This window comes from Pelophylax lessonae (genome assembly GCF_965119305.1).
Source record: "Pelophylax lessonae genome assembly, chromosome: 5".
NCBI lineage: Eukaryota > Metazoa > Chordata > Amphibia > Anura > Ranidae > Pelophylax > Pelophylax lessonae.
In genome coordinates, this window is record NC_138772.1 from 38,955,995 (window position 1) to 38,981,798 (window position 25,804).

A 25,804-nucleotide genomic window follows, 5' to 3' on the forward strand; every position below is an offset into this window, starting at 1 on the left:
ACCGATTTCGTTGTTGAACGTGGATATAAAAATCTTTGCTCGCATCATGGCTAACAGGTTGCTTCCTCTCCTCTCTAAAGGGATACATCTTGATCAAGTTGGCTTTATCCCTGGCCGGGAGGCCAGGGATAACACCATTAAAGCTATTAACCTTCACCACGTCCTTTCAATGTCTCGGCAGAGGGGGTTCCTCCTTTCCCTGGATGCCGAGAAGGCGTTTGACAGGGTGTCATGGGACTATATGGAGGCTGCCCTTCGCGCTTGGGGGTTGGGCCCGCGCATGTTGTGCTTCCTTATGTCTCTCTATGCTAATCCGAGTGCCCGGGTCCGGGTAAACGACACCCTGTCAAACGCCTTCCCTGTCCGCAATGGAACTAGACAGGGGTGCCCTTTGTCCCCCCTACTTTTCGTTATGACTTTGGAACCTTTCTTGAACAGTATTAGAAGTAATCCATCTATTCGCGGGGTCAAGTCTGCTTCCAAGGAATACAAGGTGGCTGCTTACGCAGACGATCTCTTGCTGTTTTTGACTGAACCTGTTACTACTCTGCCTTCGGTCATGCGGGAGTTTCGTCAATTTTCCTCTTTGTCCAACATGAAAATCAATTTTGCCAAATCTTTTGCACTGAATGTCTCCTTATCCCCCCAAGAGGTGCAAATGTGCAAGACCAACTTCCGCTTTGTTTGGAAGCAAGACTCCTTGACATATCTGGGCATACAGATTCCGGCTGATCTGCGTAATTTGTTCCTTCGGAACTTTCCCCCGATTCTCTCCAGAATTAAACAGGATCTCTTTGCTTGGACTCGTTTGCCTCTATCTTGGTTTGGGCGAGCTGCGGTCTTAAAAATGAATGCTCTACCCAGGCTGCTATATGTTCTCCAAACAGTTCCCGTGGCAATTCCGCGGTCCTTCTTTGGGGACTATAAACGTCTTGTGTCCGCGTTCTTATGGAATAATAAACATCCCCGTATACATTACAACCTCCTCTGCTTGCCCAAACACAAGGGAGGTATTGGTCTTCCTGACGCTCGGAATTATCACATGGCGTGTCACTTATCTAGAATCATTGATTGGAACGTTCATGAGCCGTATAAGGACTGGGTGTCCCTGGAAGGTGGCTTCACTACACTTGATTTGGCTACGTCCCCGTGGTTGAGTCCCACTCACTTGCCACCCTCTCTTCGGCTTCACCCTTTGATCGGCCCTACTCTCCTATCTTTCCGCACAACATGCAAAACGCATGGTGTTTCGAGGGCTCAGGGTCCGATGACCCCGCTCAAACTCAATCCTGACTTTCCCCCCGGCATGCACCAACATTACTTACTTGACCACTGGCCGCAGGCACGACTGCGCATTCACCATGTCAGCGACGGAGAGGAGGTCTTTTCGGCCTCTTCTATTGCTCAGAAAGCAAAGAAACCCCTTGTTCCACCTTGGTCCTATCTTTTGCTGGCCCACTATGTGCGAACATTCATTAGAAAGTTCCCCTGTCGGGATTCCCCGACCACGTTTGACGGGCTCTGTCAGCAGGAAGGCCCCCTCCGTAGGCTTATCTCTGTCACGCACTCTCTCCTGTTCGAGGACACGGGTCAGCTTGTTCGGACCCGCTGTGCTGCCTGGGAGAGGGAACTGGCCTGTTCGTTTTCTGAAGACGAATGGGAGCAGATCTTCTTGAAAAACCATAAATGTTCGCGGAACGTTACGACCCAAGAAAACGGTTATAAAATTGTTTCCCGGTGGTACCGCACCCCGACGCTCCTTCACAAGATTACACCTTCCATACCCTCCACTTGCTGGAGGTGTCTGGCGGACACTGGCTCTCTCCTCCATATTCTATGGTCTTGCCCTCGATTGACGGCCTTTTGGGCGGAGGTCCACCGAATCATCAAACGGGTGACTACGGATGATCTGGACTTCTCACCGGCTCAATTCCTACTGCACCACTCCCCCTCCTCACATGCTTCCTACACAAAATCGCTTACTGTCCAGATGATCAACGCGGCGCGCCAATGCGTTCCTGTTCTGTGGAATTCAATGCAGGCACCTACGATTAAACAGTGGCTGCGTAGAATTGCTGTTATCGCGGAGATGGAGGAGCTCATCCATGTTGCCAATGACACCCCCACTAAACATCACAAGAAATGGGCATGCTGGGCTCACTTCACAACCACACCGGAATTTGCTACACTTAACGCTTAAGCTACGCTTATTTCTTTGATTTTTTCTTTGGTGATACACCTTGGTTTGGTATCATATTTTTGGGGCTACTTAGATGGTACATTGGTTTTCCGAATCGACACCCTCTTTCCCAATGTTTCTATTATTGTTGGCTATCATTACATACGAATTGGCATTAGCTCCCCCCCCCCCTTTTTTTTTTTTTTTTTTTTTTTTTTTTTTTTTTTTCTCTTTTCTCTCTCTTTCTCCTGTCTCCCCCTTCCTTTCCCCGCCTTCCCCTTCCCCCTCCCTGCCCTGCCTCCCTCCTTCTTCCTCCCTGCCCCCAACCTCCTTTAGGTGCTCTGACCTGTCTGGCTGGTCCACGCGGCTCGCACCTTTCCTCAGCCCTTCCTGATGACCATTTTTTTGTTCTTTCTTTTATTTTCTCCCTCTTTTTGATTCCCCCCTCCCTACCGTTGCTGTGCCTGGGCCGGTTGGGCCCGGAGCGCGCTCATGTGCAAGGTCATGACCCTTTTGGCTTGGAGTGCCTCACAGTGGTTCTCCTTTTCTTTTGTGTTCCTAAGCTGTACGGGTTTGTTACTGGTTTTCTGTACCCCCTCACATTGTTAGATATGGGGATTCTGGATCTGAACCTTCCCCTCTCGGGGTTTGGTATATCATTACAGGTTACACATTCTATGCCAGATTTGACAGATGCTCCTGGACCGTTGCGCATAGCTTTGAGCTTGCGACGCCTTACGTTGGTCCTGGGTCTTTTTGGCCTTTTTATGTCTGCAACTGTGGGTGGGAAACTCAATTGTTTTGATATATACTGTATATGTATATTTACTTGCATATGGTTGTCATTTTTGCTGTATTGTATTTTATTATTCAATAAAACGTTTGGAAAAAAAAAAAAAAAAAAAAAAAAAAAAAAAAAAAAAAATTTGATCGGTCCCTGCTGAACCGGCCACATTTGAATCCATCTATGGGCAGGTTTAGTGTTACCTAACTGCCGCAGAGAAAAATCAGATCTCCTGCCATGCTGGACAGGACTTATCTGAATCCCAGGAATTGACGAACAGAAATAAAACTCATTTGTTGGGTAAAACAGCTCCCTTTTATGTATTTAATCTGTGTATATTGCCTGGAGTTCTGCTTTAAGTCTGTTTTGTGCATTTATCCCCCTGAAAAAGTAATTCAAAGTGGCCTTTTTTTTAAGTCTTGGAATGTGAAAGTCAACAATTCATATATCTGTCAATACCCTGTATTGATTTCTGTAGAGTCAGATAGAAATATATGAGGCTAAATGAAAGTAGGGAGAGATAAAAGCATCACATTTCCTGCAAATATTTACTTTCCTCCCCCTCACCTTGATTCCTTGCTTTCATTAATCCTTCAATGCATTACATTGTTTCACGTACAGTATGTCAGATTGTGCTTTTGAAAGACTTTCATTTTCAGTTGTTGTTGTTTTTAATTATTGTATCATTTTAAAAGGTGGTGAATGATAGCAAAGGTACTCTATGAATTGTAGCATATCTTCAAAGGAAAAATGAAAACTCTCATGATTGAATGAAGATGATTCACACATCTCTGGGGCAGCTGCAGAGCGGATTGCACAGGGGTCCTTTCAGTGGCGGCTGGGGGGCCACACCATACCCCCCCCCGGACCACACAAGTTTGCACACCATACCACGTTCCCCCCCCCCCCGTCACCGGGTCACTCACCCTGGACTGGTGTGGAGGGCAGGCAGCTGTGGCTTCCCCCAGCGGCAGCGACAGCGGCGACGTCGGCTTCCCCTGCGTCTCCTCCCTCCTCCTTGGCCAATAGCATGGTCTCTCCTTTCGGCCAATCGGGAAACGGGTCTCAGGACCCACTGACTGATTGGCTGGGAGGAGCATCAGTGTGATAATAGGGAATATTCATTCGCTATTGTCACACAACTGGGTGGGCTCGGGGCGCAGTGCTCTGTGCCCTGAGCCCACCCTTTTTTGAAGCCTATTAGAGCCTCTAGCTGTAATCACGTGCTTCAAAAAACAAAAATAAACCCCACTGGAATCCATGCGTGTAAATTAGGGGACTTGACGCATGGATAGGAGAGGCGGCGCCCCTGCGCCAACCAATGGACGGGCCGCCCCAGGGTCCTGTGCATTTTGGCCTTGTTTCAGGTCTGAATTCAGGCAAAAAATTGGGCCTAAATCATCCCTGAAATGGAGAACAGGGAAGCACTGGACCCGTGCTGTGAGCCGCATGAGAATCAAGTATGAACCCAGCTTTACATTAAAATCGCTACATCTACATCTATAGACCTCCTCGACCAGGGCCGCTGATGGGGGGGTGCGACGTGCCAGAACCGCAGGGGCGACACGTGAGGTGCGTGGTTGGCCGAGGAGAGACAGCAATAATACAGTTCATCGGTTTACTCACGGTTAGCAGAAAGCCTCCCTGGGCTGGTCGCACAGTGAAGAGGAAGACAGCACGAAATCCTTCGGGGCACGCTCTGTGATAGGGGAACACCAGCCAAGATGGTGGTTGAGGTGCCCATGATGACAGTGGTGTTTAGGGTGCTTGTGGCGGCTGGGTCCCTTGATGGTATTTATTGTAAAGCCAGTACCGTTAATGGTGGTACAACCAGTTGTAGTAGCAATATTGAAGAATGAGGTAGACAGTGGTAGGATACAACTCACAACTTTTACTGTGACTGGTTTTGGTTGCAGTATAAACATCCAGATAGAATACAGTCTCTGGGTAAATAGAGGAATTCTGCTGATCCACTGTTAATAGGCTTTAGTAATCCTGGACTCAGGCTGTGGTTCAGTATAATTCTTACTTGTAAGTGATTAGGTTTCTGGTTCCTGTTGAATCCAGTGACATTCGGTGAGGTTGCCGGTGGCTAAGAAATCCTTCACCTTTATTCTCAAAGGTCTTTGCTGCCGGTTGGTGGCTATTACCCTTTGATTTGAGCAGTTCCAATTTGTCCCTTCTTAGGACTGAACTTCTCTTCACCTTCACATTGTGCTTACTCTGCACACAGACTTCCTGAACTGAACAACTGACCACAGATAGAGCCTGAGCTGGGATAGATATCCCAGAGTGGTGCTATCCCCATCTAGTGGTGGGAAGTATGAAGCACATTTGACCAGCCTATGAACAGGGATTCAACAGGTGTAGCAATGCAAAATGACATGCAATACAGAAATGACAAAGAAGTAATAAGTAAGAAAGCTAACGTGATTCAGATGTTCAAAAAGGGGCAGAGGCTTATCCCGGGAAATTATAGGCCTGTCAGTTTGACATCGATAGTATGTAAACTTCTGGAGGGGATGATAAGGGACTATATCGTAGAGTTTGCTAAAGACAACAACATCATCAGCAGTAATCAGCACGGGTTTACAAATGGGCGTTCTTGTCAAACCATTCTACGAGGAGGTGAGCTGTGAGCTATATAGGGGCAGACCAGTGGATGTGGTGTACCTGGATTTCACTAAGGCGTTTGATACAGTTCCCCACAAGCACTTAATTTACAAAATAAGGTCTGCAGGTATCGACAGCAGGGTTTGTTCTTGCATACGGAACTGGCTAAAAGGGCGTGTCCAAAGGGTGGTAATAAACAGCGCATACTCAGACTGGTCTGAGGTGGTAAGCAGGGTCCCCCAAGGCTCAGTCCTGGGACCAACCTTGTTCAATTTATTCATAAACAGCATTGAGGACGGGATCAGTAGTTCGATATCAAATTTTGCTGATGACACAAAATTGGGCAGGGCAATAACTGCACATCATGAAGCAGATATTATATTATTATATATTATTATATTATTATATATAGAAATATATTACCAGTCTTATAGGGTGTAGTGGGTCAGGCGAGAAATCAGTCTAGCGCCCCCATATGTGGGTGGCCGGCGTTCTGCAACTGTGGGGAGGGGCACGGCTTCTAGTTTTGATTACTTTTGGCAGAGGAGCTGCTATATATTATTAGTGACTTACCATAGATATCAGCTACTGGTAATCAATATAGGAGGTAGGTATTGATGCTCATACAGTACCTGACTAGATTATGTAGCATGGAGTACCCAGGGTAAAAGGAAAGCTACGCTATTTGGATGAAACTTTCATGGCACTTACCTAGCTGATAAAGGGCTGTTAATCTAGGGATGGAGCAGACCCAAGGGACACTGACACCTGTACCTGGCAGGTAGGTAGTAGGACTCTCCTGCAATCCTTTGCTTATGTCAGTTGTACATATTAAGAGACCTTAATTTTATTTCTGTTAATTGCTGATGAGTAAAATAGATGGATTTATTTGTTCCTGCCCCCAATCCTTCCTTTGCTCAATGCCTGGACCACCTACCCGTATCACTGTGCTGTATGTTTTCTGCTGCACCACTGGCATGGTTATATACTCTTAGTCCTCTTCATATATTTAGAAGAATTTGTGAACTAGAATTATGGGCAACACTTTTTTTTTTGATGGAGTAAGGGAGGGTAATGGCTCCTGTCAGTTTATTTTTTTGCCATAGCGCAACCATGCAAAAGAAATGACTATTAAATATGGAGACAATCCATAAATAAAAATGGGGGTTTAGTCCCACCATATGGCCATATCGTGCTCAAGCCCACCACTGCGTCAAAGTACCCCATTATCAGTGGGTCCTACACTATCCATAAAAAGGGGTGAATCCAGCCTCTCACACACACCTGTACTCTATCAGTGTCCACCATCAAGTAGATATAGGAGGAGTCCTTTGTAGTGCATTAGCACATCCATCCCAGCAAGGAGTGTTGTCTCCAAGGGTTGGAGAGGCTGGATTCACCCCTTTTTTATGGATAGTGTAGGACCCACTGATAATGGGGTACTTTGACGCAGTGGTGGGCTTGAGCACGATATGGCCATATGGTGGGACTAAACCCCCATTTTTATTTATGGATTGTCTCCATATTTAATAGTCATTTCTTTTGCATGGTTGCGCTATTCTTTTTAATATACATGTTGCTTGGTCCATAGCTGCACCGGCTTTAGATATACATGTTCAGGGTTTGCTCCCCCAATTTTTTGCTTGTTTATTTTTTTGCCATCCCTGTCCCATTGTGGAAATTTCCCTTCATGTCCTACCCCATATCCAAGCAGGAAGTGAAAGGAAATCTCTGCAATTTAAGGGAATCCATTGCCCCGCCCCATCCCTCAGAACTAGTGTCCTCACTGGAAAATGTTAGGGTGGGTCATAAACAGGAAGGGGTGTGGCCTTGACAGGAAGGGATGGGTCATATTTAAATTAGGAGGTGCACGAGTTTAGTCAGGCCTAGGGCAGCACAAAACCTAAATACACCACTGAATGGTCCGGCAATCATTTGGGACCTGTGACATGTCCCAGATGACTGCAGTGAGGGAGGGGGAGAGGCGAACATCAGCTTAGATGTAGGCAATCAACATGGAAGTGGGAGCAGGTACCTATGAAAACTAGGTACCCGCTTCCCCCCCAAAAAAATGACATGCCAAAAATGGCAGGGGGAAGGGGGGGGAGGGGGAGTACCTAAAGTGGTTGTAAAGTCACAAGGCTTTTTACCTTCAGGCATTCTATTCTGAATACTTAGACATGCAGAGCCGCGGGTCGGGAGCCGCTGCTGTCAATCAAAATCAGCTAGCCAATTAGAAGAGAGAGAGGGCAGGGCTCTGTGTCTGAATGGACACAGGAAGCTGTTACTCGGCTCAGGTGCCCCCATAGCAAGCCGCACAATAAAGAAAAAAAATTTGTCCCCGGATTTAATTTTGAAAATCTGACAGGGATAGAGAGGAGGTGCCAGGGAGTGAGAGGGGGGTGACAGGGAGAGAGAGGGGGGTGACAGGGAGAGTGAGAGGGGGGTGACAGGGAGTGAGGGGGGGATGACAGGGAGTGAGGGGGGGTGACAGGGAGTGAGGTGGGTGACAGGGAGTGCGGGGGGGGTGGCAGGGAGTGAGAGGGGTGACAGGGAGTGAGTGGGGGGTGACAGGGAGTGAGAGGGGGGTGACAGGCAGTGAGGGGGGGTGACAGGGAGTGAGAGGGGGTGACAGGGAGTGAGAGGGGGTGACACGGAGTGAGAGGGGGTGACACGGTGTGAGGGGGGGTGACAGGGAGTGAGGGGGGGTGACAGGGAGAGAGAGGGGGGTGACAGGGAGAGAGAGGGGGTGACAGGTAGTGAGAGGGGGTGACAGGGAGTAAGGGGGGGGTGTCAGGGAGTTTGGGGGTTGACAGGGAGTAAGGGGGGGTGACAGGGAGTAGGGGGGGGGTGACAGGGAGTGAGAGGGGTGACAGGTAGTGAGGGGGGTGACAGGGAGTGGGGGGGTGACAGGGAGTGAGGGGGTGAAAGGGAGTAAGGGGGTGACAAGGAGTGAGGGGGGTTGACAGGCAGTAGGGGGGTGACAGGGAGTGAGGGCGGTTGACAGGGAGTGAGAGGGGGTGACAGGGCCCGATACACCGCCCCCGGGCCTTGTACCATTATGGTGCTCGGTGATGAAGTCTCCATCCTACCTCACTGCATCCTGGCCCGGCTCCCCGCAGACAAACACTCTCTCCCCCCATGAACCTGTCACCGGGCACGCTCCCCCTCACCTCCAATCAGCACAGCTGCAGCATCTCGCGGGAACGCGCTCTGGCGCTCATCTCAGCAGCCACGAGCAGCAAGGTGGGCGGGGACAGTCACCTTCGAGCGAGTACAAACACAGAGCAGGGGGCGGGACCGGATCACATCTAAAGCTGGAAATATGATGGGCGGAAGGTGAGGTGAAGAAAAGGGTCGCAGGCTGAATAGAGGAGCGGTAATTCACTGCTACAGTGCCAATGTTTTTGCGCATACCACCCCCTCGGCATGCGCCCCTGGCGAGTGCCGTTCTGGCCAACCCCACGGTATGCCCCTGATTTTAGTCACTGTAAAAAGGCCACTGAATAAAATTTTGATGAAAATGTTTTCATCTACGAAATTAACACTGCAGGCCAAATCCACCAGGAAGGTCCCTGAGGTCATTTAGAGGACTGGTTGCAGAACCCATAAAGTGTTATCGTTGCCATGCGTTTGGTCATATTGCTGCTAACTGTTCCCCAGATGGCAAACCAATGCAATGTGATAATGCTCATTTGAAAAAAATGCATGTCTCTTTTTGCACAGGTGGCATGTACAGTCATGGCTGCTGATGGGATGGTCGGTTAAAGGGGTAATTAGAGAAGGAAGTCCTGTGCAGCTCTCTGCAGCAGCTGAAAGACAGTTTCTCCTTACATTCCTCTTGGCTCTATCTCTTCAATAATCAGTCCAGGGATATTTTGTTGTTTTGTTGTTTATTTGGTGATGGGGATAGGAGAAGGGAATAGTGGGATACTCCAATTTAACTATTCACAGTATTTGAGGACTTCTATCTTCTCTACTTCACGTTTAGGTATGGAACAGCCAGGCTGTTAATTCATCCTGCCACTTCAGATGAATAGGGATTAGGTCTCTTGTTTTCCGTCAAGACGACTTGGTGGACAATCTCTTATCTTATCTTCAGGACACTCTCCCTAGCATCCTCTTTCTGCTGACACCCGTCCACTGACTATCCTTTGAGCAGGGGTGGCCCCCCTCAGGTCAGGCACCTTGACACGAGCCCTTGTACTCAAGATATTGCAGCCACAGGGTCTCCAGTGTCTCCCCTCTCAGTCAGCTTCCCTGGACTTCTGGGTTCAGCTCCTCTCTACCACTCCTCCGGGCCCTCAGGAGGACCTCCTACGTCCGCATGGCACCTCTACAGAGGAGGAGGCAGCTGCCCCCTTCCCCCTGGGACTCCGCCCTCCAACGAAAGATCCCGAGCACATGTGCTCCTGGCTTTTACACAGTATCCCAGCATGCACCGAGGCAACCTGCCCTCTGCCAATCATCAGATCTGTATCAAAAGCCAATGCACCCATGCATCAGGTTTCCTCCCACTGTCCAACATGCCTCCCTATTGGACCAGTGTGAAACACTCTCCAGACCGAATGAATCGCATACTGAGCACAATGAGCAGACCTCACTAACAGATCCTGCTCTCTGGTAAGCAAAAAGCAATATAGATTTGCCTGCAGCCCCTCTGGTAAGCATACAGAGCTCAAAACTATACTCTCTCACTAGCACTAACTAGGAGGGTGCTACAAATAATTAAACATTGTAATAAATAATTTAAAACAATTGAAAAATAAAACAATTGTAAACATTTTTATAATTGAAAAAAAAATGTTTTTCCTTTTTTTCAAAAATGTAAAAAAAACTATTAACCGGTTGCCGTACTGCGGCGGTCAGCCCCGGCCAGGCAGAGTGACATAGGGGTACGTCACTCGCCTGTCAGTGACTTGTGAGCCAATTGCGGGCGGGCGCGCGCCCGCCGAGGCGCGCGCCCGCCCCGGCTCGTTCACTGACAAGTCAGTGCGTGTGACCGGCGGACCCGATCGTCCGACGGTCACTCACGATCGCTCCAGTGAAGGGAGAAAGGCGGACGCCTTATGTAAACAAGCCGCCTATCATTCTCCCTGGTGTAAAAATGAAGATCAGACGGTTCTACTATGTAGGACCGTTGATCTCTGTTTTTACACCAATAGCCATGTCCCTTTACAGTTAGAAACACGCCCCTAGGACACACTTAACCCCTCCCTCTCCAATACAGTTAACCCCTTCCCTGCCAGTGTCATTTTTGCAGTAACAGTGCAAATGTATAGCACTGATTACTGCAGTAATGTCACTGGTAACCCCAAAAGTGTCAAAAATGTCAGTCAAGGGTCCGATCTGTCCGCCCCAATGTCGCAGTACCGCAAAAAAAAATCGCAGATTGCCGCCATTACGCGTTAAAAAAAAACACCAAAAATGACAAAAATCTTTCCCTTTGTTAGTAAACGCGATAACTTTCGCGCAAACCAATCAAAATACGCTTTTTGCGATTTTTTTTTACCAAACATATGTAGCATAAAACAAATTGGCCGAAAATGTTAAAAAGTTTTGATTTTTACATTTTTTTGGGGGAATTTCATATAAAAAATGTGAAAAATATTGTTATTTTTGCAAAATTGATGCTCTTTTTTTGTTTATAGCGCATGATCAAAAAATCGCACAGGTGATCAAATACCACCAAAAGAAAGCTCTGTTTGTGGGAAAAAAAGGACGTCAAATTCGTTTAGGTACAGCGTTGCACGACCGCGCAATTGTCCGTTAAATCACGCAGTAAAAAATCGCAAAAAAACCCCTGGTCTTTTAGCAGCCAAATCCTCCGGGGCTTAAGTGGTTAAAAAGGGCTAATTCACACAGGTTTTCTGTTATGTTTGTGTCCCCTAATAATGATTTTAGTGTATTTATAGTGTAAATATTGTCTTAATATATATATATATTTTTTTTGGGGGGGGGGGCCAGGTAGGCTGTACAGATTACAGAACCCCGTGATTTCTAATAGCAGCCCTGTGTACAGTACTGCATCATGTCAGGGAAGTATGGAAAGACAAATGTGTGGGATTTCAGTTGATGGAAAGCCAGTCACTGATCTACTAGACTCCGGTAGTGCTGTGACAGTCAAATGTGATTTTGTTAACCCTGCAAAGTTACACCCTAGCACTAATGGGGTTATTTGTATACTGTCCATGGTGACATACATGACTACCAGACTGCTATGGTTGAGATTGATATACCCTGGGGCTTGGTGACACATTTAGTGGGAGCGGTACCCTCAGTGCTTCATCAAGCTATAGTGGCGAGAAATTTTCCACATTTTTGGAGTTTGTGGGAAAACAAAAGGAGTCAGGAGGACAGAGCTCCGACTTCTGGGTAAACATCTGAACTCACTCGTAACCCTTTTGATTGCAAAGTTGAAGGGGAAACTGTTGGTGTGTCCAAGGAAGGGGTAGATCCTTTTCCTTTCCAGGTATAGGCCGGGGAACAGGAGGAATCCAACTTAGAGCTTAAAAATAATGAACAAGAAATCATCTCTGGCTCTAATAATGAGAGTGGACAGAATGTGGTGCCTAACAGAAGTCAGAAAAGAGGATTTTTGCACGGAACAACCGAAAGACTCCACGCTTAGAGCCAGAGAAAACATTACAATGATTGATGGGGAACCTGTTGAACCCGAAATAGGGTTTTCTTTTCCCTAAATGGTTCTTAAAAATAACTTGCTGTATTAGGTAGTAAAGCAAGGGGAGGAGGCAGTAGATCAGCTAGTGGTCCCCAAACCACCGGATGGTATTAGATTTTGCCCTTGGTCATATAATGGGTGGACATCTGGGTATAGAGAAAACTATGGAGAGAATAACCCAGAGATTATTTTGGCCTGGTTTACATGCCAAGTCAAAGAATATTGTGAATCATCAGTGTCAATATTCTGCACGATCACCCCATTTTCGCAGTCTGATGGTACCGTTACCAATTATTGAAGTGCTGTTTGAAAGAATTGGCATTGATCTGGTGGGACCAGTGGTAAAGTCTTCCCTGGGGTCATCAGCACATACTGGTAATACTGGACTATGCCAAACGATATCCTGAAGCCATTCCCTTGGTAATACCCCAGCTAAGGCAATTGCCAAAGACCTTGTTCAGGTATTTAGTAGCGTGGGTTTTCCAAAATTAACGAAGCAGGGCACACCATTTATGTCCAGAGTTACTAAAGAATTGTATAAGTTGTTCAAAGTCTCCCATCTCCTTACCTCTGTCTACCACCCCCAAACTGATTGTTTTGTGGAAAAAGTTTAACAAGACGCTCAAAAACATGTTAAAAAAAGCAATGAATATAATGAGTACTTTCCAAGTGCCAAATCCAAATCTATAAGACTAGAGAGTAGGAGGAGGTCCAAGTGAGGACAAACATCCCCAGTAGGTACCTCCTGTATAGCAAACATGAGATACAGCCATAAAAAATCCCAGTTTCTCCCATCTTTGTCCACCACCTTTTTTATCATGAGTAAGGGGGAGGAGATCCAAGTGAGGACAAACATCCCCAATAGGACCCCTAAATGCAAAATTTTATAGGCACACCACAAGATCATCATTTATATAAAAATTCATACTTTATAACAATTCAGTTAATAATAATATCCGCAATACATAAAAAAATGGGGTAAAAAACCCACTCATAAACTCAAACACTCTCTACTGGATCGGTACTAAAAGGCCTGAACATTGATGAATAAACAAAGTAATATAGCAGTATTATGTATAACCAGACTGTGCCGAAGCCAGAAGTATGTAAACTCGTTTCATGATACTGTCACTTTATCAGGACAAGAGAGGATAAGTAGCCAGCCAAAGACTAGACATATAAATGAAAAATTGTATAAGTAAAATGTCGTACAATATTGATATCACTTATTTATTTCAATGGATCATTTAGAGCATGCTTTTAGTATGCTGACCAATAAAAAGGATAGAGAAACCTAGAATCATCAGACAGGCGGACATAGAGGCAAAGACAGGGTCCACATCCTTAAGGGTGCAAGGTATGGGCCAAAAACATAAAAATAAATAGCTATACGTACTTTAATGTTGTCACATAGTGTCACAAAATCAAATCACTGAGCAACTATTTAATAGGTGGACCATGTATACACTATACTTACATCTCTATTAGAAAGAGGTGCAATAACTGAATCAAACTGGTTCCTGATGGATTATCAAAAATAAGGGTACAATGATATAGTGCCAATAAATCAATCAAGCCATAAAGGAGTCCATAATATTTATCGGGGGAGGGGGGGGGCAAAGAGGATCCAGTTATGGATTCCATATAAACCCTTGTAACTCTACATCATCATAGCCTACTAAAACCCAGAAAGATAGCACCATTAAATCACCGATATGGGGTAATATGAGACCTGTAAAAATAGCTAGACTTAAAAGGAATTATACGGACCCCAATATCACAAGTTAGTGCCTCCCATGGCCTTATTCACATATAATATAGCCAACATGTGTTACTTGGGGCAGGAAATCCCCACCCTCCATAGTAGTGGCCATGCTTCATTGAAATCATAGCCACTTCAAAAAAAGAATACACAATTGCAGCATGTTTCTGGCCACATAATCTATACAGAACAATACACTATCACCTCTAGGCATCAATACCCCACAAGAGTTGCTCTTGTGTAAATAAATTATATCATTATTGTACAACATATAACTTATACAATTTTTCATTTATATGTCTAGTTTTTGCCTACTTACCCTTTGTTGTCCTGATGAAGTGACAGTATCGTGAAACACCTTGACATACTTCTGGATTCGGCACAGCCTGGTTATACATAATATACATTACTGCTACATTGCTTTATTTATTCATCATCATGTTCAGGCCTTTTAGTCTCGATCCAGCAGAGGGTATTTGATTTTATGAGTGGTTTCTACCACATTTTTATGTATTGTGGATATTTTAACTGAATTGTGATAGAGTATGAATTTTTATATAAATGAGGGTCCCATTGTGTGACTATAAAGTCCGCATTTAGGGGTCCTTTTGGGGATGTTTGTCCTCAGTTGGACCTCCTCCTACCTACTCATGTTAAAAAAGGTGGTGGACAAAGATGGGAGTAATTGGGATTTTTTATTGCTGTACCCCATGTTTGCTATACAGGAAGTACCTCAGGCATCTACAGGCTACTTCCCCTTTGAACTACTCTATGGTAGACATGCCAGCAGATTGCTAGATGTCGCAAAAGAAATGTGTGAGGGAGAGACCACGCCCTATAGAAGCATCATCAAGCATATTTTGCAGATACAGGATAGAATGGCTGCTGTCATGCCGCTTGTACGGGAAGATATGGAGCAAGCCCAGGAAGCCCAGAGAAATGTTTATAAGGGGGTTTCAAGATCTGGACCTTCAAATCTGGGGATAGAGTGTACTGGTACTAATCACCACAGTTGAGAGTAAATTCCTAGCCAAGTGGCAACATCCCTTGAACATTCTGGAGAAAGTAGGGGAAGTAGGGGAAGTAACCTATAAAGTTTAACAACCAGGGAAAAGGAAACCAGAGCAAATATACCATGTTCATCTCTTAAAACCATGGAAGTACAGAGAGACTTTACTGGTAGTACCAACCCTCCAAAAAGACATGGCCCCCGTGATACCGGCGGTACCCATAACTGAAGCCTTGTCAGTGGCTCAACAGAATGACATTAAAGAGTTTGTGAGAAAGAATTGAGACTTTTTCTCTCACCTACCTGGACTGACCACAGTTCTACAGCATGCCATAATTACGAAACCAGGTGTTCGAGTAAATGTAGAGTACCTGTAGAATACCCGCGGCCAGATGAGAAGCAGTCTCAAAGGAAATAAGGAATATGTTAGAGTTTGGAGTGATCGCGGTGTCCCACAGTGACTGGTCAAGTCCCATAGTGTTGGTCCCAAAGCCAGACAGAACCATAAGATGTGATAATGATTTCAGAAAATTGAACAGAGTGTCCAAAATTGATGCTTACCCGATGCCTCGGATGGACGAGCCCATTGACAGGTTGGGAACTGCCCGATACATAACTACTTTCGATCTGACTAAAGGCTATTGGCACTTGGCAGATACCCTTAACGGAATCTGTGAAAGAAAAGACAGCATTCTCGACTCCCCAAGGGGTCATTTTATTATCAGCAGATGCCTTTTGGCTTGCATGGTGATCCTGCCTCATTCTAGAGAATGATGCACAGGACATTAAGACCACATCGCCAGTGCGCAACAGCCTATTTGGACAATGTAATCATCCACAGCTCAGATTGGGAGTCTAATTTTCCCAGAGTGCAAGCAGTAGTAGATTCTCCCAGGAAATCAGGACTTAACGCCAACCCCAAAAAGTGTGCCATAGGCTTGGAGGACGCCAAATACCTTGGCTACATTATTGGTTGAGAGCTGATTAAGCCTCAGATCAATAAGAATGAGGCAATTCAAAAGTAGCCCCAATCTATAAATAAAAAGTAAGTTTGTGCATCTCTTGGAATCACAGGATACTATAAAGACGAAAGATAGAGGGTCGGTCATGATTAAGGGGAATCCTGAAGCAGAGAAGGCGTTTCAAATGTTGAAGCAAGCGCATTGTGCACAACCTGTGCTTGTAGTACAGACAGATGCCTCTGATGTTGGACTAGGTGCTGTACTGTCCCAAATCAGAGATGGGGAGGAGCACCGGGTGGTCTTCCCTAGCAGATAGCTTAATAGACATAAGAAAAAATATGCCATTGTTGAGAAGGAGTGTTTGCTATCAAATGGGCCTTAGATGCCCTGAAATGTTACCTGTTGGGGAGACAATTAATACTAGTTATTGATCATGTCCCTCTCAAGTGGATGTGTGATAACAAGGAGAAAAACAGTCATGTGACATATAGGGTTGCCACCTCATCCCTTTAAACCCAAAAACATATGAATTTCACTGTGTAATCAATGTGTGTTTGGTTTTAAAGGGATGAGGTGGCAACCCTAGTGACAAGGTTGTTCCTTGCTCTACAAGCATTTAAATTCACAGTGGAGCATAGAGCTGGGAAACTTCAAGATAGTGCAAATAGAGTTTCCTGTGTCCATTGCCTTGTTGGGACAGTTGCCCAGCCTCGGGGGGATATGTGACATAATCATTAGGAAAGTCCAGGTGATTAATGGACGCTATGTGTCACCACACATGTTCATATGTAATAAACTAAGGTGAAATCCGGTCTGGATTTTCCAGGCCACCTTGGCAGTGTTGGTTCAGGACTAGAGTTTGTGTTCCAGCAGGTTGTATAAATAAAGCAGAACTAGAGCAAGAGGTGGCTCTAAACTGGGACTCAGGAAGCCAAAACCTGAGAGATCCCTGGATGTGAAAGACAGACTGCTCTGCAAGAGACAAATATAAGGTTTGTATGACATTTGTTTTACTGGTGACTGGAAGAAGCCCTTTACCTGTGAGGTAGGAAGCTAAACTGTTTAGTTAGTACCTGGATGGCAAGGATTTATTTTCAGTTTTTTTTTTTTTTTGTTTTCTGTGCAACCTTTTAAATAAAGCTGAATTTTAAGAAAAACCTGTCTTTGAACCCCATTTTTCCAAGGGAAGGGGATCCCCACTTGAGCTAGCCCTCACAAAATATATAAATACACTGTTCAAAAAAATTAAAGGAACACTTCGAAAACACATCAGATCTCAATGGGGACAAATATCATGCTGGATATCTATACTGATATGGATTGGGTAATGTGTAAGGAGGAAAGGATGCCACATTGTTTAATGGAAATAATTATGTCGCACCTATTAGAACGGGTCCGCAGCTTCCCTATGGAAGGCGACCTACGGCGACCTGTGAGGCGACCAGGTCGCCTCACAGGTTGCCTTAGTGTGAACGGGGGCTAAATAGAAAATGAAAGCTCTAGCTGCACCAAAAAAATGCTAAAAATGTAATTTGGGTACAGTGTTGCATGACTGTGAAACAATGACAGCACCGAAAATGTAAGGGGTCAGGAAGGGGGTAAAAGTGTTCAGTATTAAGGTGGTTAAACACCTTAAAGCCTAAAGGTCCCGATTCAGATTTAGATCTCCATTTATTCTTTTAGGGAGATGATATAGCCTGGATTGTCTGTATACTGTATACAGTATATTAGATATGTTTTTGATTGTCACTTGTTATTGTTCTTTTGGAGAGTATGTGCATTGGTGGATGTGTCTTTTTTATTGATGCATCACATACAGTATATGTACATTATATTTTTATTTATTGTTTAATGTACTGTAGAGACTATCCATGACACAGGATTGACAGAGCAATATTTTTCATTATTAGTTTTCTAAACAGAGAGCACATCAGAATGAATTTGCATCTCTTTGTAATTTAAATATTTAACAAATCTGCCTGAATACACCAGGCAGGGAGGGAGGAGGAGGAGGTGCCCCTATTATGACTCATTCAGTTTTCTTTTAAAATTTTCATTTGAGCTATTGAGCCCTGTATACAATTAACATTTTCAGTAAAGCAAGTGAGGATGGCCTAAAAACATGTAACTATTTTAAATAAAAGACTATCTTAACTCCTGATTAACCTCTTATTTTAGCCATAATTAGCCCCTTCCTTTCCTTGTTCTCTGTGGCTGTTTTTTTTTTTATTATTATTAAATTATACACCTACACATATAGAAAAAAATAAAGCAGCGCACAATAAGGCTGCCATAGGTGCTTGTCAATGTGGGAATAGACCAATGGTTGCAGAAATGTAAGAAATTCAAACTAAAAAAATTGCAGATGATTACATTGAAAAGTACAAGTAGCGAGGCATTTTACTGACTATGAACATTGACAGTATCTAAGCTAAAACATTTTTGGATTGCTCATATACTCAAACCTAAATGTGGAAGCAACAGGCAGCACAGACTCAAACAAAAAGAGTGAATTTATAGATGCAATGCAATCCACCCAAATTCGTTCCTGTAAATATTGTAAAAAGTTCACTTATATAATTTCCGGTATGTTGAATTACATTTTTTTCAATGTAGCCATTTGTAACAGATTGAATTTTGCAACAAAAAGAGTTGGATAGAATAAATCAATGCAGGAACACAATCTTTTGTGTAGATAAGGAACATGCCTGGATATTGTCTACAATTCTTATACTGTACATGAATATATATACTATATATTACAGGCAAGCAATGTGTGAAATTCACCATTTTATATATTGCCTAGGCTTTCTATGGAATGCCTAATTTCACACATTGCTTGTAATATACATATATATATATATATATATATATATATATATATATATATATATATATATATATATATCTTAACTGTTAAAAAAAAATAAAGGAACACTTTTTATTCAGAGTATAGCATCAAGTCAATTAAACTCCTGGGATATTGATCTGGAAAGTTTCAGCTGCTTTGGTGGTAATGAAATTAACAACAGGTGCAATAGATGGGCAACAATGAGACAACCTCCAAAACAGGAATGGTTTTACAGGTGGAGACCACTGAGATTTTTTTCCCTATTCATCTTTTCTGACTGTTGTGACATCGTTCAGCATTAATGGTTTGTTGGTGGGTCAGTGATGGTCTGGGGAGTCATATCCATGGAGGAACGCACAGACCTCTACAGGCTAGACCATGGCACCCTGACTGCCAATAGGTATCGGGATGAAATCCTTGGACCCATTGTCAGACCCTACACTGGTGCAGTGGGTCCTGGGTTCCTCCTGGTGCACGACAGTGCCCAGCTTTATGTTGCGAGAGTATTCAACCAGTTTCTGGAGGATGAAAGAATTAATACCATTGAATGGCCCCCATGCTCACCTGACCTAAATCCAAAAGAACACCTCTAGGACATTATGTTTTGATCTGTTTTTTTTCAGCAATTTCAGCAAAATGGAATAGCCTGCTACATCATTTTTTCACTTTGATTTTTGGGGTGTCTTTGACTTAACCCCCTGGTAGGTTGATCATTTTTATTTCCATTAAACAATGTGGCATCCTTTCCTCCTTACACATTACCCAATCCATATCAGTATAGATATCCAGCATGATATTTGTCCCCATTGAGATCTGATGTGTTTTCGAAGTGTTCCTTTAATTTTTTTGAACAGTGTATTTATATATTTTGTGAGGGCTAGCTCAAGTGGGGATCCCCTTCCCTTGGAAAAATGGGGTTCAAAGACAGGTTTTTCTTAAAATTCAGCTTTATTTAAAAGGTTGCACAGAAAACAAAAAAAAAAAAAAAACTGAAAATAAATCCTTGCCATCCAGGTACTAACTAAACAGTTTGGCTTCCTACCTCACAGGTAAAGGGCTTCTTCCAGTCACCAGTAAAACAAATGTCGTACAAACCTTATATTTGTCTCTTGCAGAGCAGTCTGTCTTTCACATCCAGGGATCTCTCAGGTTTTGGCTTCCTGAGTCCCAGTTTAGAGCCACCTCTTGCTCTAGTTCTGCTTTATTTATACAACCTGCTGGAACACAAACTCTAGTCCTGAACCAACACTGCCAAGGTGGCCTGGAAAATCCAGACCGGATTTCACCTTAGTTTATTACATATGAACACGTGTGGTGACACATAGCGTCCATTAATCACCTGGACTTTCCTAATGATTATGTCACATATCCCCCCGAGGCTGGGCAACTGTCCCAACAAGGCAATGGACACAGGAAACTCTATTTGCACTATCTTGAAGTTTCCCAGCTCTATGCTCCACTGTGAATTTAAATGCTTGTAGAGCAAGGAACAACCTTGTCACTAGGGTTGCCACCTCATCCCTTTAAAACCAAACACACGTATAGACACTGTTATTTAGTTTCATGCTTCAGGGGTATTGCGGCGTCATGCATGATGTGATGGCACGGGGTATCCTTACTCCGCACACCACATCAGGCATCATACCGCAGAATGAATGTATGTGATTGAATGTATTTATTAGTATGACCGGAAATGTATTGTAATGTAGTGCATTTATGCGCTGCGTCGCAGTACAGGGGAGAATGTACCCCGACAAAAGTATTGTTTTTTGTATATCTTTTATGCAAATAAAGATTACATTTTCAACAAGTCGCTCCGACTTAGAAAAAGGGTCCGGAGCTTCTTTGGGGCGACCCGGAGGCGACCGCCATAGACTTCAATGTTATGAAGTCCTTGGCGGCCGCTCCGAGGTCGCGGCGCGCTGCTCTCACCGCGACCTCGGAGGTCGCCCCCCAAGTCGGATCGCGGCAATGTGAACGGGGCCTAAATCAACTCTGTGTTTTTTTTTTTTTTCATATAAATAAAAACATACCAAAAATATTGCAAAAAAACACGTGTTTCTTCGTTTCTGATTTTTTTTTTTTTCCAAAATATTAGTTTCTGATCTAAAATTTTGCAAATAAAAAACTTTTCTTCATAAATTTAGGGCCAAATCTATACTGCTACAATCTAATTCTATTTGAGATTGAATTTATTCTATTTATTCTAATTGAAAATTTTTGTAAAAGAACATAGAAGGTATAAAATACAATAAACAGTTGTACATCAGTCCCAATTGTCATCCAGTATGCAAAAAAAATATATATCGCAAAAGACAATCATGGTTCACAATAATACGATTTACACGGTACATGTGCCCTGAGATATCGAAAAGGCAAGTAACCACATGACGACGATCAAGAGCAAGTAACAATTAAAATGTGCAACAGGCTACAATGATCATTAATAAGAAGAAAGATAGGGCTGAACAAGGCACTGTGGCATTTTCTAAGTGATGCATTAGATAACAAACTGTACAGCCTCTCACTCAATCCCAGCGCCAGGATAGATAAAGTCCGCTCACAGAAATGCGACAATCAGAAGTACCTTATGTAGGTAACTACTATGAGAGCGGATAGACAAGATAGATAGAAGGAAAGGAGAGTGGTAGAAGAGAGGCAATAGAAGGAAAGAGGAAGAAGTGGACCCACCCCTGAGTCCCGCCCCACGTTCCCAGGACCCAGGCGGCCAGAGACCTCCTAAGTGCTACCAGTGAGGTAGCGGAGCCATGGTTCCCACACTTTGTCAGACTTGTCCATTTTATCATCCAACATGGCTGACATGCGTTCATTTAACATTATCCAGGAAAGTTTGTGTCGGAGCTGCTCAAATGGCAGGACAGGGGACCTCCAAGACCTTGCAATCGTGATTTTTGCATCTGTGAATATAAAGGTGAGAAGCCTTCTCTGGGCCCTCATGGCTGTCTCCACCCTCAGACCCAACAAGGCCTGCTGTGGGGATTTGGTCAGGTTAATTTGCGTAAGGGTGTAGATAAAATTATACACCCGTATCCAAAAGCGTCGCACCTTGGGACATTGCCACCAAACATGGAAAATTGTTCCTTCCTGACCACAGTCACGAAAGCACAAAGGAGACACCCCAGGTGCATAGCTTGCTATCCACACCGGCACCATATACCAGCCCAGTAGTACTTTATAGTTTGCTTCTATAATGGAAGTATTATTTAGCGATCTGAAGGCGTCCTGAGCCATAAGTCGCCAATCAGCCAACTCAATGGTATCCTGGATATCTGCTTCCCACTGTACCATATATGACAGTTTCATGGGTGAGTCCGACAATATATTGTATAATTCAGATATATAGCCGTGAAGCTTATCGTATTTCCGACACAGAAATTCCACGGGAGTCATTGTGGACATGTCAGAGAGTTGAGATAAGGTGCGTAGATAGTGTTCGATTTGAGTAAATCGAAAATATTCAGACATAGGCAAGGCATATTTATCTATCAATTTCTGTCTTATGAGAATTCCCCTATGATCACAAAAATCTGCTATACGTATGAGACCTTTATTTGTCCACCACATAAATGATCTGGGGGAGAGACCCGGGGGGAACCCGCTGTTGTTAAGCACAGGGGCCAAGGGGGTGTGGGGTGATTTAAAGTTGTGTGATTTAGACAGTCTATCCCAAATGGGCAGGGAGTGAGACAGGGCCGGGCATAAAATGGGGGGACGCTCTTTGGGCGATAGCCAAAATATATGAGAAATCACCTTGTCAGGGACAGAGCGAACATCCAGCTGCATCCAGGTAGCAGGGGAATGGAGCAATAGGAACTTCACTATTTGGGCCAGTTGCGCCGCATAGTAATACTTCATCAGATTTGGTACTCCCAGCCCACCTCTACGCCTAGGGGTGTACAACGTACGTCTATTCACCCTAAGCCTCTTGTTTCCCCCACCCCAGCATCTATAGCCGTCTCGTCGAAAAAAGTAGCTGAAATTAATGAGCTGGAGGACCTAGTGGCCTCAAAAGATGGTTCTACTGGCACAAATGTTTTAATTCTGAGGATGACAAAGCTCTGCTGTGCTGAATTATCCATATTTAAGGCTGCACTGCTGGGTCTCCCTTGGTCCAAGAGGGATGGTGAAATGAGTGGTCCTCTCTCCTATTTGCCCTATTCCTTACCCCCCCTTTTTTTTTTCTTCTTCTTTTCTTCTATCTTTCCCCCCTCCGATGTTCATTGGGTTCTTTTTTCTTTTAGCCACCAGTTTTGGCATTCTTTTATCTATGGTTTCTATTAGATAAAACACCACATGGGGTACAGAAAATCCTTACTGTCCTGTTGTCAGGGTTACCCTTTTACCTGTGTACCTGCCTCTGTGTCCAGCTAGTATTTTTCTAGCATTGAGTCTCATTTGAATACATTTGATTTCTGGACATGTTTGTCATATGGTTTCTGTATTTTCCGTGTGATTTCATTTTTGGAAAAATAAAGTATTGGAAAAAAAAAAGCAAAACAGTCTGATAAGCGAAGATGCCAAACGGAGGGGCCCAGAGGTCTGCAGAACCAGACGCCACCTGCCAAACTAGAAGGGATGTCAAAGGGGAGGGGCTAAGGGAGGAAAACAACCAAACTGGGCATATCCCTTATATAACGGTTATAGAGCAGTGATGGTGAACCTAGGCACCCCAGATGTTTTGGAACAACATTGCCCATGATGCTCAAGCACTCTGCAGTGTAGGTGAGCATCATGGGAAATGAAGTTCTAAAACATCTGGGATGCCAAGGTTCACCATCACTGTTATAGAGCACAATCCACAGGAAGACAGGAAGTTATCCCAGTGACTCCAGACAGTAACAAGGCTCTGAGGAAGAGACCAAGCCTCGAAACCCGTAAACCTTCCCAGCTTCAGGGGACAGTTCAGCCTTTGATCTTGATGCTGATGACTACGTACCTATTTGATATGCTTTTATCAAGAACTGAGAGTATTTTTATACCTTTTATTTGAATAAAAATTTTTTAGAGGATAATGCACTAGGCCGGTGCGCCCTTGTGTTTGTTTTTCGTTTTTAGTAACAACTGTCCTCCTGCATAACACAACCCACCACAAAAAAATATATATATATGTATATAGAAGAATCGACTAAAACTACAGCTGACAAAATAAACAGCAAATATATCAAAGAAAAAACTGACATTTTCAAAGAAAATCAAAGAAAAAAGATTAGAAAGGCTGACACTGGAGCCCCAGCACAGGGAAAGCCTAACTACTCCTGACGCTAGGCAGAAAAAAACTGAGTTGGGAGTGATCACTGCAGGGGGGTATTGACCAGTGGGACAGCCCCCATGGGTGTGTATATGCAAATGCTTTTGTTCTTTTGACTAAGTCTTATGCCTAGCTACTCCTGCGGAGCGAAAGTCAATACCCAATAGTGATGACTTAGAGGTGGCGGCGACTGTCGGAGGACGTAAGAGAAATATATATATATATATATATAAAACATAAAAGTGTGGCGCTAGAAATATTAATAATCACAAAAATGATAAACAGTGTCCAAATGAATGAAAACTAATAATCACAATAATGTGTATAAAAGAGAAAAAGTGTCCAAATAAATGGGTCCCAAAGAAACTGATGTGAAGTAGAATCATAAATCCGCATGCACAATATTCCAAGGGGGGATTCTTCCCATGACACCAAGGGTATGTGAAGGAGGGGAACACCTCTGTGATGGGATATGATAAGCAGCTTACCAGATTTCCATGGCTGCTCAACTTAATGAGTCAGCCTCTCCCAGCTATTAATCAAAACCACTGAAGATCTGATGTTACGTGGATACTTTTTCGATTCAAATGGACCGCCTCTCAAGATGCGTGAAAGGATCAATATAGGATTGGCACTCCTCAGTATTTTTCATCAATCATAAATGAATATGTAAGGAAAAGAAAACGAGGCCCATAGCGTAATCCCGTTTAAAAATTGTAATCTTATTTATCAAAAATAGTACTCACAATGTATCATGAATTGACAGGCATATCAAATGGCTAAGCAAGGGATGAAGGTGCGGCGTCCCGCGAACAGTCCCAGGTAGCAAAATGGTGAAGGCCGGCTAATTTCCAGGGGGCGTGTGGACGTTGCGTCTGGAGTCGCCAACGTTTCGTCTCAATAGACTTCGTCTGGGTGTGACCCCAGACGCAACTCACACGCCTAAGTACCCCCGCATCTCAGCTAACTGGCCGCGAGGTCCGCCGCTGCATATCCGCAATTGGCAATTACGATGAACATCTACCAATCCACGATCGGCGGAAGTGACGTTCGTCAGCCAATCAGATGCCGGCGGAAGTGACGCACGTCACCTCCGGCGGAAGTCGCATGGTGACGTACACCAGCGGAAGTCACATGGCCAGGCAGCGGAGGATGTAAACAATATATGACAAATCGCTCCTCCCATTGCTGGTATTGATAAGGGAGTAAGCATTTAAAACAACATCATATGAAGAATCTCCTCATTAATGCCCGAATGTCCCCGCATAGTTTATGAACCAACTTATAATGAAAAGATGCTTCATGAATATCCTCCATTAAAAAGCAGCTTAAATATTGGTTTCTATTAAGATGGAATAACCTAAATGAGCGATACTAACAATACCCAGAGTAGGAAGTCCGCTCATTGGTTGTTCATAAAAAACGGGACAGCAGGAATTGTGTACAATATTGCAAGATAACATACATAAAAGAATTTGTATGATTACAATAAATTTAGACAATCTCATAATAAATGATTATAATGAGATTTCAGGGCAATGTGTCTATTTCATCTGGCTGGATAATAAATATAGAAAACGCCATCTAGTGGCCAAAATAGTGTAGCATTTAAACACCTGTAAAATATATGTGAACCACTGAAAACGTGTAACAAAGTGAAAAAAACTTAAAAGTGTTCATAATAATGAAGACA